The sequence below is a fragment of the Vespa velutina genome, chromosome 8 (genome assembly GCF_912470025.1).
Source record: "Vespa velutina chromosome 8, iVesVel2.1, whole genome shotgun sequence".
Lineage (NCBI taxonomy): Eukaryota > Metazoa > Arthropoda > Insecta > Hymenoptera > Vespidae > Vespa > Vespa velutina.
The window spans coordinates 8,220,444-8,235,657 of NC_062195.1; the positions used below are offsets into that span (position 1 = coordinate 8,220,444).

Sequence of the window (15,214 nt, forward strand, 5' to 3'; positions counted from 1 at the left end):
CTCTCTATTTCTCTCTCTCTCTCTCTCTCTCTCTCTCTCTCCCTCTCTATATATCTCTTTCTATCTTCCTGTCTTCCTTCCCTCCCCCCCTCTCTCTCTATCTCTTTCTTACCTCTTTTCTTATTTCTCCTACTGACAAACCCGTCAGACAAAACGTGGAATATCATCCGTCCCGCTAACCTTCAGGATCTAGACGGGGCCGAAAACAAGAAGCCATCTCTCCTCGACTATTTCTTACAGGTGAGTTAAGTTTTTTAGTTTTCTTCGATCGATAACGTGCGAGTGTGTGTATATGTATGATTTTTTGTGTGTAGTGTATTTCTTTATTATTATTATTTTTTGGCGAAAATTTTTTCTATCCCTTTTCATCTTTCTCTTCGTCATTATTTCTTGTTGTTCCTTGTCTATTTTTTTCTTTTATTATTATTAATATTATTATTATTATTGTTATTGTTATTGTTATTATTTTTTATTCTTTATTACTTTGGGTACGAATCTGGTTCTAGGAAACATATTTAGTGTCAGTAAACTCGTGTTTTCTTGACTGTCATCATAACCATGCGAAAATCGTAATCGCTTCTTCTCTCCCTCTCTCTCTCTCTCTCTCTCTCTCTCTCTCTCTCTCTCTCTCTCTCTCTTTCTTCTTTCTCTTTCTTTCTTTCTTTCTTTCTTTCCAGCATACTTCTTACCGACCGAACGCGAAATTAATCCCCCTCTTATGAGTACGCTCTAGGGAAAAACCGGTTTAGTTCCCCTGGTTAAGGGACTTATGTTAGTCGAATTCGTAACTCCTATCTCTGCATGTGCATATATGTATATATATATATATATATATTGGATCGATAGAAAAATAATTGCGGTTTTTATTATTTTAAATTTGGCACCAGTTTTAATTACTCCTTACCCGGTTAACGATGAAATAAACACGAATGATATTTTTCTTGTATCATCGTTTTCATCGTTTAGTATTGTAGAATTTAAGCTCTTAAATTGATCATGGGGGAAGAACAAATTCGAGGGATTTTATTTGTATGAGTTTCAATTGGAACGTAAAGTAACAGGAGCAGTAACAACAGCAGCAGAAACTACTCAAATTATCAACCTTGGTTTTGACCAAGAGATAATTAGCGAACATACAGCTCTTGAAATCAAACATTGGTTTCAAAAATTTCGTGATGTAAACGAATTCTTTGTGTGCAGGATCGTTGATGTTCTTGTACTATTGGAAATAATGATTTAAATTCATTACTGAAGCGGATTCACTTTAAATAAATTGAGAGATTGAAGAAGTATTCAATGTTGAACGTTAAATATTTTAACATTTAAATTATATACGTATCTAAATTCGGTACTTATAAATCACAATTATTTTCATATATATGCGTAAATAGAGAGAATTGTTCGATCTCGTCTATTAAAATTCGACTCTTCTTTAAAAAAACTAATTCTTTTCAATACTGAAAGTTTTTCGAACATTTCATTTATTCATTGATGGGAAAAGTAAACTTACAAAGAAGAGAGTAAACGATTTTCTTCCTCCGAAAAAGAAAGTGACATTGTTTTTCCAACTGTTCTTTCTTTTTTTTTTTTTTTTTTACAAAATCTAAAATGACTTTTTAAAACTAACCGACGTTATGTTCCTTGGTAATTTATCGTCACGGGTACTTAATATATATCAAAATACGATGTAATGATCTTCTGTTCTTTTAAAAGTTCCCATAGGAATTAACTAAATTGCATCGTTAAGTTCAGATAATATATCGTAGCTCGTAAAGTTATATACAATACATCTAGATGATACGCGAGAAACACCTAAAATCGACGAACCATAGTGATATCTCTGCTTCAATTCGCAATTTATGCTATATATCGAAGGATTTACGATACACTCGAATCATATTGTCAGAGTTTGATAGATCCTCGACGACAAAGTTACGATGTGTCAGTATCATACGCGACACATACATGTATATATATATATATATATATATATATGTATGTATGTGTGTACGTATGTATATATAGTGGAATAGGGTGAAATAGCGATTTGTTATCGAGAAACGATCTCCCAATGATTGTATCATCGATGACTTTTATACGTTCATACGTCGATATATTTAGAAAATGTTTCAGAATAATTCCGGCCAAATTTTATCACGCATACACACATACACACACACACACACACACATGTATTATAAGAATAGATATTAATAAGGAAAGAAAATATATTGATTCAGATTGTTCGAAACTTTATTAAAAAGCTCCAATCATACAATATTTTTTTTATCGATATTACCGTGTTATCGAAGGAAATGATTTAGCGAGATTTAAAAACGGTATGACATATGTCAAGTGATTATACGTTCGATTTTATAACTCGTTCGTTATATTGAAATATTAGAAACAATTCAATTATCGTTTCCTTCGTATTTCGTAGTTTCTTTTTCTTTATTTATTTATTTATTTATTTTTTTTTTTTTTCGTTAGATGTTTAATTTTCCGACATGTTTTCTTTCTTATTATTTACTTATTTATTTATTTATTTATTTTTATTATTTTTATTAATAGAAAGTGTAAGGACAATCGAGTATAAGAAAATGTAATTATATTTGATATCGTCGATATCGCATTGATTTCTTTCGTTAATGTAAATATTTTCGTTTAGATACGATATATATACACGCGCGTGTGCATTAGAAATTCGCTTTTGATTGATAAGGAAAGAGCAACATTTCGATAACCCTAAGAATCGCAATGAACGCAGAGTTTTGTTCGAGTCAACCGATCAATGGACATGCGTTTCTCATCGTTTCAGTTTGACGAGAGTGATTCTCTGTACTACTGTATCGTAATTAGCGGATTCAATGGGGAATTTCTCCAGCCCTTCTCGTTTATAACGTATAGTTATATTCCTATTTGGATATCGTATCGAGAAATATTGTAAAAATATATAGAATATTTTTTTCATTCTCCTAGTTTCGACGTTCTTCCAATAAATCTACCAATATTTCAGTAAAAAAAATGATATCATGAGTATTTTTTTTTTTTTCCTTTTTTTTCTTCTTGTTTTCGTTTCTTTCTTTCTTTCTTTTTTTTTTTTTTTTTTTTTTTTTTTTTTTTTTTTTTTTTTTTTTGTTCTTCCATATAGTATTCATTTCGAACAATGGTTTTACGAGTTACGGTATTGGATAAATCCTTATAACTTTATATATATATATATATATATATATTTATGTATATAAATGCGTACGTTTAAACAACGAACAAATTTTTGTTAATAGATATTGTCTATAATTATCTATGATTAAACATTTTTTATACTACATATATATACGTAAATACATATATGTAGACGTTTACGTACATATATATAGTATAAAAAATACGAGAAAGAATTTCGTAATTTATTTATCTGTCGACTTTTTTTCATCATTTTTTTTCCCTGCCTTTCTTTATTTTCGTCAACTCAAAACACGTTTACTTTCGCTCTATCGAAATTTCTTTTTGTTACTAGTCTAGTGACACGATACTCGCCGAAAACATATGGCATTTCTCTAACTTAAACGGTCGATCGGTCACTGTCAAGACTACGCCTGGCATAGTCGTTGACGTCACGCCCGATCGTGAACAAATCGTTCCGTCGATGTCGCAAAACGTTAAAAAGAAGAAGGTCTACGTTTTCTGAATACCACGAACATAAACGTTCAACTAATTTTTGCGTATCTATTTGTTTGTCCTTAAAAAAAGAAAAAGAAAAGAAAACAAACAATATATATCGTACAAGAAATAAATATAATAAACATATTGGTATTTACTCTTTCAATTAAATCAAGTTTTTCATGATACGAGACTTGATTCTTTATTTTTTTTTCTTTCTTTTTTTGGTTTTGTTTTGTAATCAAACGTTTTTCAAGTCAACTATTAAAGTTTGCAAGTGTTTCATATTTACGGGATGATTTTTCTTTGAAATTTCTTTCACGAGAATTGCCTCGCGAAAAATGCGAAATGTACTCGCATCAGCGTTATACAGGACGAATATGAGAGCGATTCAGAGCCGAGAGGAGCGCGGCTCTTTCGTTAAAACGCGGTCCATATTTCGGATTCCCTGCCGTCGACAAAAATCAGTTTTGTCTTGCCTCGCATGGGCGAAATTTATTTTGCGCGGGAATTACAGGCTCTCGATTCGATGGAGGAAATAAATTTTCCCAGTACCACTATTTTCCCGTTTCTACAAAATATGATTGGGTCGATATTCGCGTGCGTGCGTTATGTGCGTGCATGCGTGCATGCGTGCATGCGTTCATTACGTGCAGTGTGCATGCGTCCGTGCATCTATAACTCTCGAAAATATTCGCATACTTACAATTAGTAAATTGGCAGTACGATTAAAGCCACTTTGCAAAACGAACAATTTTTTTTTTATCTCTCTTTCTCTGTCTCCCTATTTTCTTTTTTTATGTTTTTTTTTTCCTCCCATTCGTGTTCGTTCCAACTAAAAAGTCAGAATTTATCAAGCAACTAGAGAAAATGATGTAGATGTCGCTGATCGTAGTAAAATTTATTCGTAATAAAAAAAGGGAAAGAACAATCGTGCGATTTAGACTCACTGCCATTTCCGTTATCCCTTGTTGTTGTGAATTTTGTTATAAGGCTTAGAACACGTTATCTCAGAAATCGTATTTACCGAAATTCCTAGACCTTGATCCTTGTCGACCCTGCAAGGAGATACATCCCTTTATCGTTAAGCAAAGGTGTGACAGGTGTTGTTTGTCCGTTATCTCGTTAATATCGAGCAATACATCGAAGAAAACAGTGATGTATACATATATTATTTAATACATCTTCACAAAGTTAGGTACGAACAATATTTCTAATATAATTTATATAAGTATATATTAGGATATGTAGAAGAGAGAAAAAAAAAGAAAGAAAAAACAAGAAAAGTAAGAAGAAGAAAAACCAAGAAAAGTCGAAGGTGAGAAGAGACAGGAGAATGTCGTGTTCCCGATGGAAAACGTTCTAGGATCTTGTTCTAGGATTAGTGTGCGCGCGCGCGAGCTGGCACACGTATGAGTACAAGGAATGAGAGTTCGTAGATGAGCCGCTGGTGTTTGAACTTGGCTCTTCGCGCAAATATTTTGCGCGGGTAAACACTCCCAATGACGGATCATATCCCCTTGTCGTCGTTGTCGTTGTCGTTGTCGTTGTCGTTGTCGTCATCGTCGTAGTTGCATAGTTGGTAGAAACATCAAGGCGGCCATGTCGACAACGGGATTTTCTTCGTTCGTGAAGTTTGCGCGTAATCCTCAGAAGACCTTCGTACGTTCTCTCTCAAACAAACGTAACAGTACCGTCGAAGATCAACTTTGAGAAGGGCTCTTCGGGTGATTACGATTTCGAACTGTTATTAAGGGATTATCATTCTGCATACAGTGAATTCATGGATAACGTATGGTACGAAAATTATGGAAGTTTAGTGTGTGTGTGTGTGTGTATGTGTGTAAATATATATATATATATATTGTATATGTGTGTGTGTATGTGTGTGTATGTATGTATGTATGTATAATGTATCTTATACGAGCTATAACTGTAAATTACATTAGAAGAATACTTCCGTGTAGCAAGTTCGCAGAATCTTGTTTCAAGTAATCCTAACGTGGTACGATTCTGTTGATTTTTAAGGTTACGGTTCAGCGATTAATAATGACTCATCCAATCGTTTTGAAGGTAAAACATTCCTTCCCGAGTTAGTCACTCTTCTAGAACTTCCCTTCGAGAAAAAAGAAATAAAGAAGAAGAAAAAAAAATACGAGATAAGGGATATTAAGACTTGATGATATTACAATTTGATAGTAATTATCGTGTTTTATGATCGACGGATGGTTAGTAGTATTTTTGTCTGGTTACGATTTTTTAAAATTTCATCTTTCGTCGATGTGACATTCATTCTTTTTGATAGCCGATTTTTAGGATAATATTGATGGCTTAAATCGCGATGGTTTATTTTCTTTCTTTCTTTTTCTTTTTGTCGAAACGTTTTTTTTTCTTTTTCTTTTTTTTTTTCTTTTTCTTTTTCTTTTTTTTTTTTTTTTTTTTTTTTTGTCGAAAGTGAAGGATAGATTGGAAAAGAAAATGAATTTTTACGTGATATGGTCTCGTCATGAAAAAAGCCGGGTTACGTTCAACGATCGATCGCTATCATCGTGCTACTTGGTGAAGACCTGCTAGATCAGGTAGAGTGCTAACTTTATGATGGGTGGTCGGTTTAAAAAGAAAAAAGAGAAAAAAAAGAAAGAGTGGGAAAGAAAAAGAAAAGAAAAGAGAAAAGGGGCACCAACCCCTCCCCCATTTTTCTACCTGTTGGCACACAGGTAGCATGTTCTTGTCGTTTACACAGAGTTTATTTAAGTTCGGTTTGCGTAGCTCGTCACGTTCTACCGAACGTGAAGGAATCGTCGAAACACTAGTTTTCTTGGCGGATAGAGAGAGAGAGAGAGAGACGACATGGAATATCATTAATTTTTTATCGTGCGACCCTTTTGCTTTTTCAACCGTAGGAACGTAGGAACATAGATGGAAGATATCCTTCTTACTATAATTCTAGCCGTTTATTATGATTTCTTTGAATGCTAACCGATCTTTGACCGATGAATGATGATTGTTACGAACAATCTCATTGTTCTTAAAATTCTTTATCATTGTAATAATAGATATCATACGTATCATATTTTCGATGATTGATAAATTTCAAATTGCCGACGGTGCAGCTGAAATACTTCAGAAATCTGATAATAAATGTTCTTCGACGTTTTTGATGTATTTCAAACCAAAAACAAAGCTACAGAAAGATTTATTATATTATTTCACAATTTATATATAAATATATCACAAGTGACGTTAATGTGTTAATATATATATATATACATATATATATATTTTTCGGAAAAAGAACAAAAACTATCGATGTTCATAAAGGACGTTACGTTGGGTGGTACGTTGATCTTTCATTGACCCCGTGTGATTCGATTATGTGGCTCTCAATGGATGCTCACACAAAGATATGTCCCTTACAAAAGGACACTCGATCGTGACGTAACGGAGCGTTATGATCCCGAAGAATTTGCGGAGAGAAGCTTTGCTCTGCACGCTTTACAAACGCGATTCTCTGAGATGAGCGTAGAAAAGGGGAGGATGTCTAGCGTGTACGTGTATGCATGTCTACCGAAGCATAACTCGTGTTTTTATCCTTCGTCTGTGTTTGTGCCCGTCTACGTACGACTTTATTGAGCGATTCGCAATATTTTGCGAATATTCTTATAAAGTATCGATAATAATAAAAAAAAAAAATCTATCGTATAAAATAAAATATTAAATTGATTCAATATATGATAAATAAATACCATTTTATTTTATTATATAAAAGTTTTGTCTCCTTGTTTAATCTATAATATAATCATTTTCAAATCAAACGTATGAAAATTTTCAGATAAATCTATTCCGATGATAACTCTTTTACTTATACTCTTTACAGATACGAATTATTTATTACTTAATCGAATATAAAATAAATATGTATAAAGGCACTTTACGTGATTATGTATATATCTATGTATGAAAAACAAGATAGGAATAAAGTATAACGACGAAAAGTCCGGGACACCCGGGAGACCGTGTGTAATTTTCTCTTTTCTCGCGTTTCTCATCGTAATTTAACGTTGAAAATGGAATTAGAAGAAGGATTTGTAGGTGTCCCCAGAGGGGATGAATTTTGCACGCATATATATATATATATATATATATATATATGTAATATATAACATGGCATACGCTTTTACGACCTGAAAGTTTTCGTTGAGTAAAGTATTGTTGAAAAGATGTAAGGTGGAGGACCTTGAGAAGAACGCGAATTGAAAAACTCACGCGACGCGTTAATCTCCGTCGTATGGTGGTTGTCCTCGGGGCGTGGATATTTCTCTCCGTTCTCTTTCTCCTTAGCTTCTTCGTCTTCGTCTTCGTCTTCATCTTCTTCTTCTCCTTCGAAAAGTAGTCAGGGTCATCGTTTTAACAAGAGAGTCGATCCCGTGAGTTTGTACGGCTCTAAACTCGAGATTGTTCGCGAGACGTGAGAACACGGATCTTAGACGTTTGTCGTCTCCACTATCCGATTCTCGGATCTGCTTGATAATCGTCGAACCGTTAGACGAAAATGATCATGGCTGAGCAAAGATGGTGCCTCTCCTCTGTCTCTAACTTTCTCTCTCTTTCTCTCTCTCTCTTTCTCACGCGCGCACACACACACTTGTATCTAACAACGTTAGGTACAGGTTTACTGAGAGGCAATCTCGCGATCGGTGCCGAGGATTCGACCAATTAATTATGATTACTGGTATTATTCTAGACGACGAAGTCCCTGGCAAACTCGCTAGGTAATTGCATCGTGAAAGTGTTACAAAGCGATTCACGTAGTCTCCGTTTGGCTCGAGTCCGCTTTTAAACGATCGAGAACCTCGGTGAGACCAGTGGAAATAGTGAAAGTAGTGCAGGCAACATCAACGGGGCACCATAACTACCAGTAGGTACTATTACCAAGTACTACAGCAGCACGTCATAAAACCATCGTAGCCACCTGCCTGCTATCGTACTTTTGCGTCTCTCGCTAACGCGTTTCTCGAAAACTCGCTAGGCAAAGCTCGGAATATAGCGAGGAAAAAGCGTAGGAAATGGTAAAAGTATTGGATTTCAGCTTTCAGTAGAAGAGCCACCGCTCTGGCCTCGTTTTTCCCGAGAGGAAAAACCTTTAACCCCCTATGTCTCTCTTTCTCTCTCTCTCTCTTTCTTTCTCTTTTTCTCTTTCCCTTTCTCTTTCTCTTTCTCTTTCTCTTTTTTCCCCTCTTATTCTGCTTTATGTTCTTTCTCTCTCTCTCTCTCTCTCTCTCTCTCTCTCTCTCTCTCTCTCTCTCTCTCTCTCTTCTCTTCTCTCTCGTACTTACAAAGCGTACCTATGTGTCAAAGGCCGGCGACTTCGATGCTCAAGCCGAAAAGAGAGAAGAACGAAGTGCATACGAGAGAGAGGGGAAGAGGGTTTTGATATTATCCAATACATATACATACATACATATATATATATATATATGTACATATATTAGAGGGACCGGAAAGTAATGTCGCTTTCTTAAATTAAATTCAAACGAATAAATTTTTAACAAGTTTTTATGTTTAATCATAATCAAATATCGACATGCGCAGAAACGACATTACTTTCCGGTCCCCCTAATACATACAAACATATATCTATATCTATATCTATATCTATATCTATATCTATATCTATATCTATATCTATATCTATATCTATATCTATATCTATATCTATATGATGGCCTTATGTACGATGTTCGTCTTCTTCGTCCTCATCGTCGTTCTCATCGTCATCCTCATCATCGTCCTCATCATCGTCCTCATCGTCGTCGCTCGGAACAAGTTTTTTCCTTGAACGGATCGTTGTCGAACGCGATGAACCGTGCCACTCGAAAAGTATCACGCTTCGAATATTTCTTTACTCTGATTCTTTCTTCGTTTCGAATTTTCGACGAGGACACAAGATGAGCTTTATTTTTTTTTTTTTCTTTTTCCTCAAAATTTTACGTAAAATTATAGCTTATATTCTATCTAAGATTCTAATATAAAATGACATTATGATTTAACGAACTTGACATTTTGAAGATTTAAATACATCGATTTTTTTTCTTCTTTTTTTAACTTTGATTAATAATTTAGGCATAACTATTAAGCAACGTTATATAATCGTATTTGGATATCGACTACCAATACTTACACGTTTTTCACATAAACGATTTTAAGATATTAATAAAGAAATTTAGAAACGTATTCAATGTTTTTATCCTAATAAAGAAAATATCGATAAACCATTGTAAGCGTGAAATTGTATAGTACTTTTGAGCCAATTGTTAACTACATTTAATTGTGTTATGACGTAGGCGTTCGAAGTATATTACCGGTCTCGAACAAGCGTCGAATATCTCGCACACCCTCGAACACACTCGACCGATTTCCGATTACATCGCGAACTTGCCGTTGAAATTCCTTCGCATTCCAGTTCTTTCTATATATATATATATATATACATGTTAATTTATTAGCTATCCAAAGTATAATTCACGTTAAGAAAGCTAGGATAACTATCCTTCGGCTCGAACTTTTTCGGCTTAAAGAATTTACGATTCGACTTCTTTCTTCTTAATTTCAAACTGCACAATAAAACAATAAATTTTGTTATATCTAGACTCATTTGAAATTAAACTTGGGTAATATAAAAAAGAAAAAATATATTAAGCGTAAAACTTAAAATAGTGAGTAAACTTCATTTTATTGCATTTCGAAAGGAAGATTGCAGCCGAAAAGAAAAAGAAAAAAAAAAAGAAAAAACTGAAATTCTTCCGGGAGCCTCAAAATTCGAGGCTCATCGGTCAGCTTTATCGACCGTTCCAAATCTCAGAAACGCATCTCTCTCTCTCTCTCTCTCTCTCTCTCTTTCTCTTTCTCTTTCTCTTATCCTTTCGCAAGAAGAAGGAAGAAGAATACGGAGTCCTCTTTCTGCTTCTTCTTCCTTACTAATCTCGACGGTCCATCTAGCATCTAGGGTTACCTGCTTTCCGCACCTACACGCATTTACGCTAACGTCCCACTCGTCCTCGGCGTTCAGCCATATTATTATATTACCGGCAAGGTCACGTTTTGACCCGACGAGATACCAGTCGAGATAACGTTCCACAAGGACGATAAGATCGCGTTCCTCCCGAGACGCGAAATTCGATTTTCGGATACTCTTCCTCTTCCTATTTTTCTTTTCTTTTTCTTTTTCTTTATTTTTTAATCTTATTTTTTATAATATTATTATTATTATTTTTATTATTATTATTATTATTATTATTATTATTATTATTATCATCATCATTATCATCGTCGTCGCTTGTTCGATGGTCGAAAAATATTAAAATTTCTTACGCATCGTGAAATAAGAATCTTTGATTTATTTTATAATTTAAGAATCTTTTAGACTTTTAATGAGACACATACTATGATTTCGACTATTTTATGATCGTCTTTTATCTCGAAACGAACGAAAATAACAGAATCGCGTTACGTAAGTAAAAGATAAAAAGGATAATTATGTCGAATGATTAGTTTGTAACCGAAAAATTATTACCAGAGATAGATCGTTTCGTGAGATTGAGATTCTCTTTCGCGTAAGCCAAGAAGGAATTTATATAAAAGAAGTAGGAAACTTCAATTTCATTCGTTTCGCAAGGTTAACTCGTTTCATTTCTCGCGTGTTGTCCGACTAAATATCGCGTACGATTTCTTGACGAAGGGAGGAGAGACAAGAGAGGAAGAGAGGGCGAAGAAGAGAAGGGAGGGAAATATACGGATCTTTAGAAGGAAAAGAGTTTTTACTTTTTTTTCTTTTTTTATATATATATATATTTTTTTTTTTTGTACGGTGTCTGCCGGAAGAAGGAATTTCAATTTGCGTATCATCGTTCGCGCAAATGCGAGAAAGACGGAAAAAAAGAGAAAGAGAGAGAAAGAGAGAGAGAGAGAGAGAGAGAGAGAGAGAGAGAGAGAGAGAGAGAGAAATCTTTTATACGGGTATAGAAATTCTTTAAATCGTTTTAAGTCTGGACCAAGGCCAATCGATATAATCGGCAATTGCATCGAAACGACGATCTTGAGACACCTGTACCTAAAAGTTCTACAAAATAAAATAAAAAAAAAAAAAAAAAAAAAAAAAAAAAAAAAAAAAAAAAAAAAAAAGAAAGAAAGAGAGAGAGAGTGAGAAAAAAGAATATCCTCGGAAACATCGATTAGAAATGATAATGTGATTATTAGATGTAAAAATGGGCGTACATAGAAATTTAATCGGTGAGATTTTATTCGATTTAACGACAATCCGGGATGAAAGGTCTCGCGACCTACTTATTTATCGAACGTTCTTGCACTTTCTAGAAAAAAAACTTATCGTAAGGTCGTCGTCTATATTTAGTTGATAGTATATACACTGAATGATGTAACAAATTTGTTTATTGAAACATCTCTTAGATTACTAATCACTTACGTGATTATTATTATCTATTAGCTATTTACGTATAAGCAATAAATTTTTTATTTTTCGTTTCTGCCTTTCCATTGGATAGACCATTATTGCAGATTTATTTTAATTTTTGATTTTATGTTTAATATGAACATATAAATTTGAACGTTTATTATATCCTTGAGTTCGGTTTTTCGTTGCAAAATCAGAGTCGATTCATTTGAGTCGTTGATTATGAAAGTGGCACATGTCATATACCTCTCTCTCTCTCTCTCTCTCTCTCTCTCTCTCTCTCTCTTTCTCTCTCTCTCTCATATATATGTATTTATAAAAGTTTTAAAATCGCATTTTTTTTTCTTTTTTTTTTTTTTTTTTTTCACAAGAATAAATGAAGAAACGTATTTCGAAAAACGTTCGTTAAAATGACGGGAGTATAAATATATTTATTGGATAAAGGGAGGTTAAGAAGAGATAGAAAGGGAGATCGCAATCATCTTTATGGAAACGGCCCTTGTCGTTGGGTATTTAGTGTCGTAAGTACGATTAACGACGGGTGGATATGTATAGACGAGAGTATTTCTCTCTTTCTCTCTCTCTTTTTCTCTTCTTTCCGCTCATGAATTTCTTCGACAGGGTAAACGACGAGTCATTGTTCGTCCACGTGTCGTCAGAGAATTCGGACTTAACGATTGGCACGCGTTGAGCCCCCTCGTAACGACAATTTTGTCCGATACATCGGCGAAGTACAAAGTTAATCGGCAGATTGTATAGTCCTCGTTTTTCTTTTCATCGAGTAAAAAAGAAAAAAAGGTTTAAGGAGAGTTAAAACCCCTGAACGATCCGGTACGTTATCTTGACAATACGAAGATAAAAAGACTCAAAAAAATGATCCTCGTGTTCACCCCAAAATCGCTAAACACGTCATCGTCGATATAAACGAAGGGAATCATTCTGATCTCAAAAGTTTTAGGTAAAGAAGAAATTAGCTTCGAAATTTTTAATAATAATAATAATAATAATAATAATAATAATAATAATAATAATAATAATAATAATAATAATAATAATAATAATAACAATAACAACAATAACAATAAATATATTTTAACGTGGTGACAGAAAAATAAAATATTATTAATTATAAGTAATATACTATTGCATAATACTTATACTCTAATTTATATGCAAAAATTCATTTCTCACCTTTATTTATTCAAATAGCTAAATTATATGTATATATACACACTCATATATACACATATTTTATATTTTTATTTTTTACTATATATATAGAAAGAAAAAAAAAAGAATGTTACAAAATTTAACTTCGAACTGAATTACATGGATAGGAATTTAAATTCGAAGGTGGCACGGCGAATTACCAAGGGCAATGGCGATAATTGGTAGGATTTGATTCGCACGCAATTTCGTCCGCACAAACACGCAAACATATACACATACATATACACGATAGAAAGAAGGAGAGAGAGAACGAGAGAACGAGAGAGACAGACAGAAACAGACAGACAGACAGACAGACAGAGAAAGCATGGGTCGGCTTGTGCAGTAAATACCGACGGTAACTACGAGGACGGATTTCGGCTTTATTTTTCTCATTGTCGAGGCCTTTGCTCGTGAATAGAGGATTCGCCTTATTTGCTGCTCGAATTTCATGGGAATCTGGCCAATGGCAGTGCGCGCACCTTTCGTTTCGCGGCGATCGGTGTCCCGGTTCGCGACGTGCGCGAGCGCGCGCGCGCACCGACCTTTTTCCCTTTTCATTGGAGGGTCCATTTTTTTGGGAAGTGGGCGTACCTCTTTCCGGTTTTCGCTCCATTGTGTTCCGCCCTGTCTGCTTCTTCTTCTTCCTCCTTACCTCTCCTCCTCTCCTCCTCCACCTCATCCTCCTTATTCGCGTTTCTTCTTTCTCTTGTTGCACTCGTGAAGAATGCAACGGACTATGCGCGCGACCGCACGCGAGCAAACCTGTCGCACAAACGACCATAAGCCTTTAACGCGATTTTTATATTTTTCTATCTTCTCAACGATATTTCTAAATAAATATATTTCTAGATCGTAATACCAAAACATTTTTACGATAATATTATTGTCGTCGTTTATCATTCCTCGTTTAAAACTATTGATATATGTATTGACGAAAAAAGAATAACACTTTCAAAATGGTTGCAAATTTTATTTTATTATATAAAACGATGTCTGTTCAAAAAAAAAAAAAAAAAAAAAAAAAAAAAAAAAAAAAAAAAAAAAAAAAAAGGAAGAAAGAAAGAAACAAAAAAATATGCGCCATTTTATTTTCTATCATATACAGAAAAAAAAATAATTTCATGGATATCGACCTTTCGATTAAAGTTTGATCCTTGTCTTACAATTTAAAGTTTGTTCGATTTCGGCATTCATTTTATTTCCTTTAATAAAAAGAGAAAAAAAAAAGAAAGAAAATTGGTTAAAGGAGAAGGGAAGGAGTAAGAAAAAGGTCGAAAATTTTTGTGGTCGTCGCTACGTAAGATATTTAGGTTAGAATGGATATAAATCGAGCGTAACGCGAAAAGGTTACTACTTTCGTCGGAAACTACGATCGAACATCGAGTTTCCGGAGAGTTTCCTAAAGCTATACATGTAAATATAAGTTTGCACGTGTATCTACCACACATACTTATACATTCGCCATACATACACATATATATATATATATATATATATATATATATATATATATATTCGTTGGTAGGAAAACTCGAGGGGAATGACGGTCAAAGTAATTTTCGCGTGGAGCTACGAAGCGGTAGCAGCCACCGAATTGCCTCGCTGAAGGAAAATATTAAAATCCGCCATGAGAAATAAGAAAAGAATAAACGTGTGGGTGCATACTATGCATACATGTAACTTACAAATATATGTAAGGATAAATTTAAAAATTCGAGCTTTCTTTCTCTCTCTCTTTCTCTACCTACCTACCTACCTACCTACCTACCTACCTACCTACCTACCTACCTACCTATCTATCTACCTACCTATCTCTTTGTTTCATATACATATACTTTCGAAAGGATTTAATGCGCGCGAGGCGAAACAAAT

At 34.1% G+C, this 15,214-nt stretch overlaps 1 protein-coding gene across 24 annotated transcripts in view; it reads left to right on the plus strand.

Moving 5' to 3' along the window:
- LOC124951198 (ephrin type-B receptor 1-B) overlaps positions 1-15,214 on the plus strand; it is a 159,172-nt gene continuing 143,958 nt past the window's right edge. For all 24 annotated transcript variants that reach the window (XM_047499151.1, XM_047499153.1, XM_047499171.1 and 21 more), the window contains exon 1: positions 1-240. The gene's annotated coding sequence lies outside the window, so the exon portion shown is untranslated. The remainder of the gene's footprint in view (positions 241-15,214) is intronic.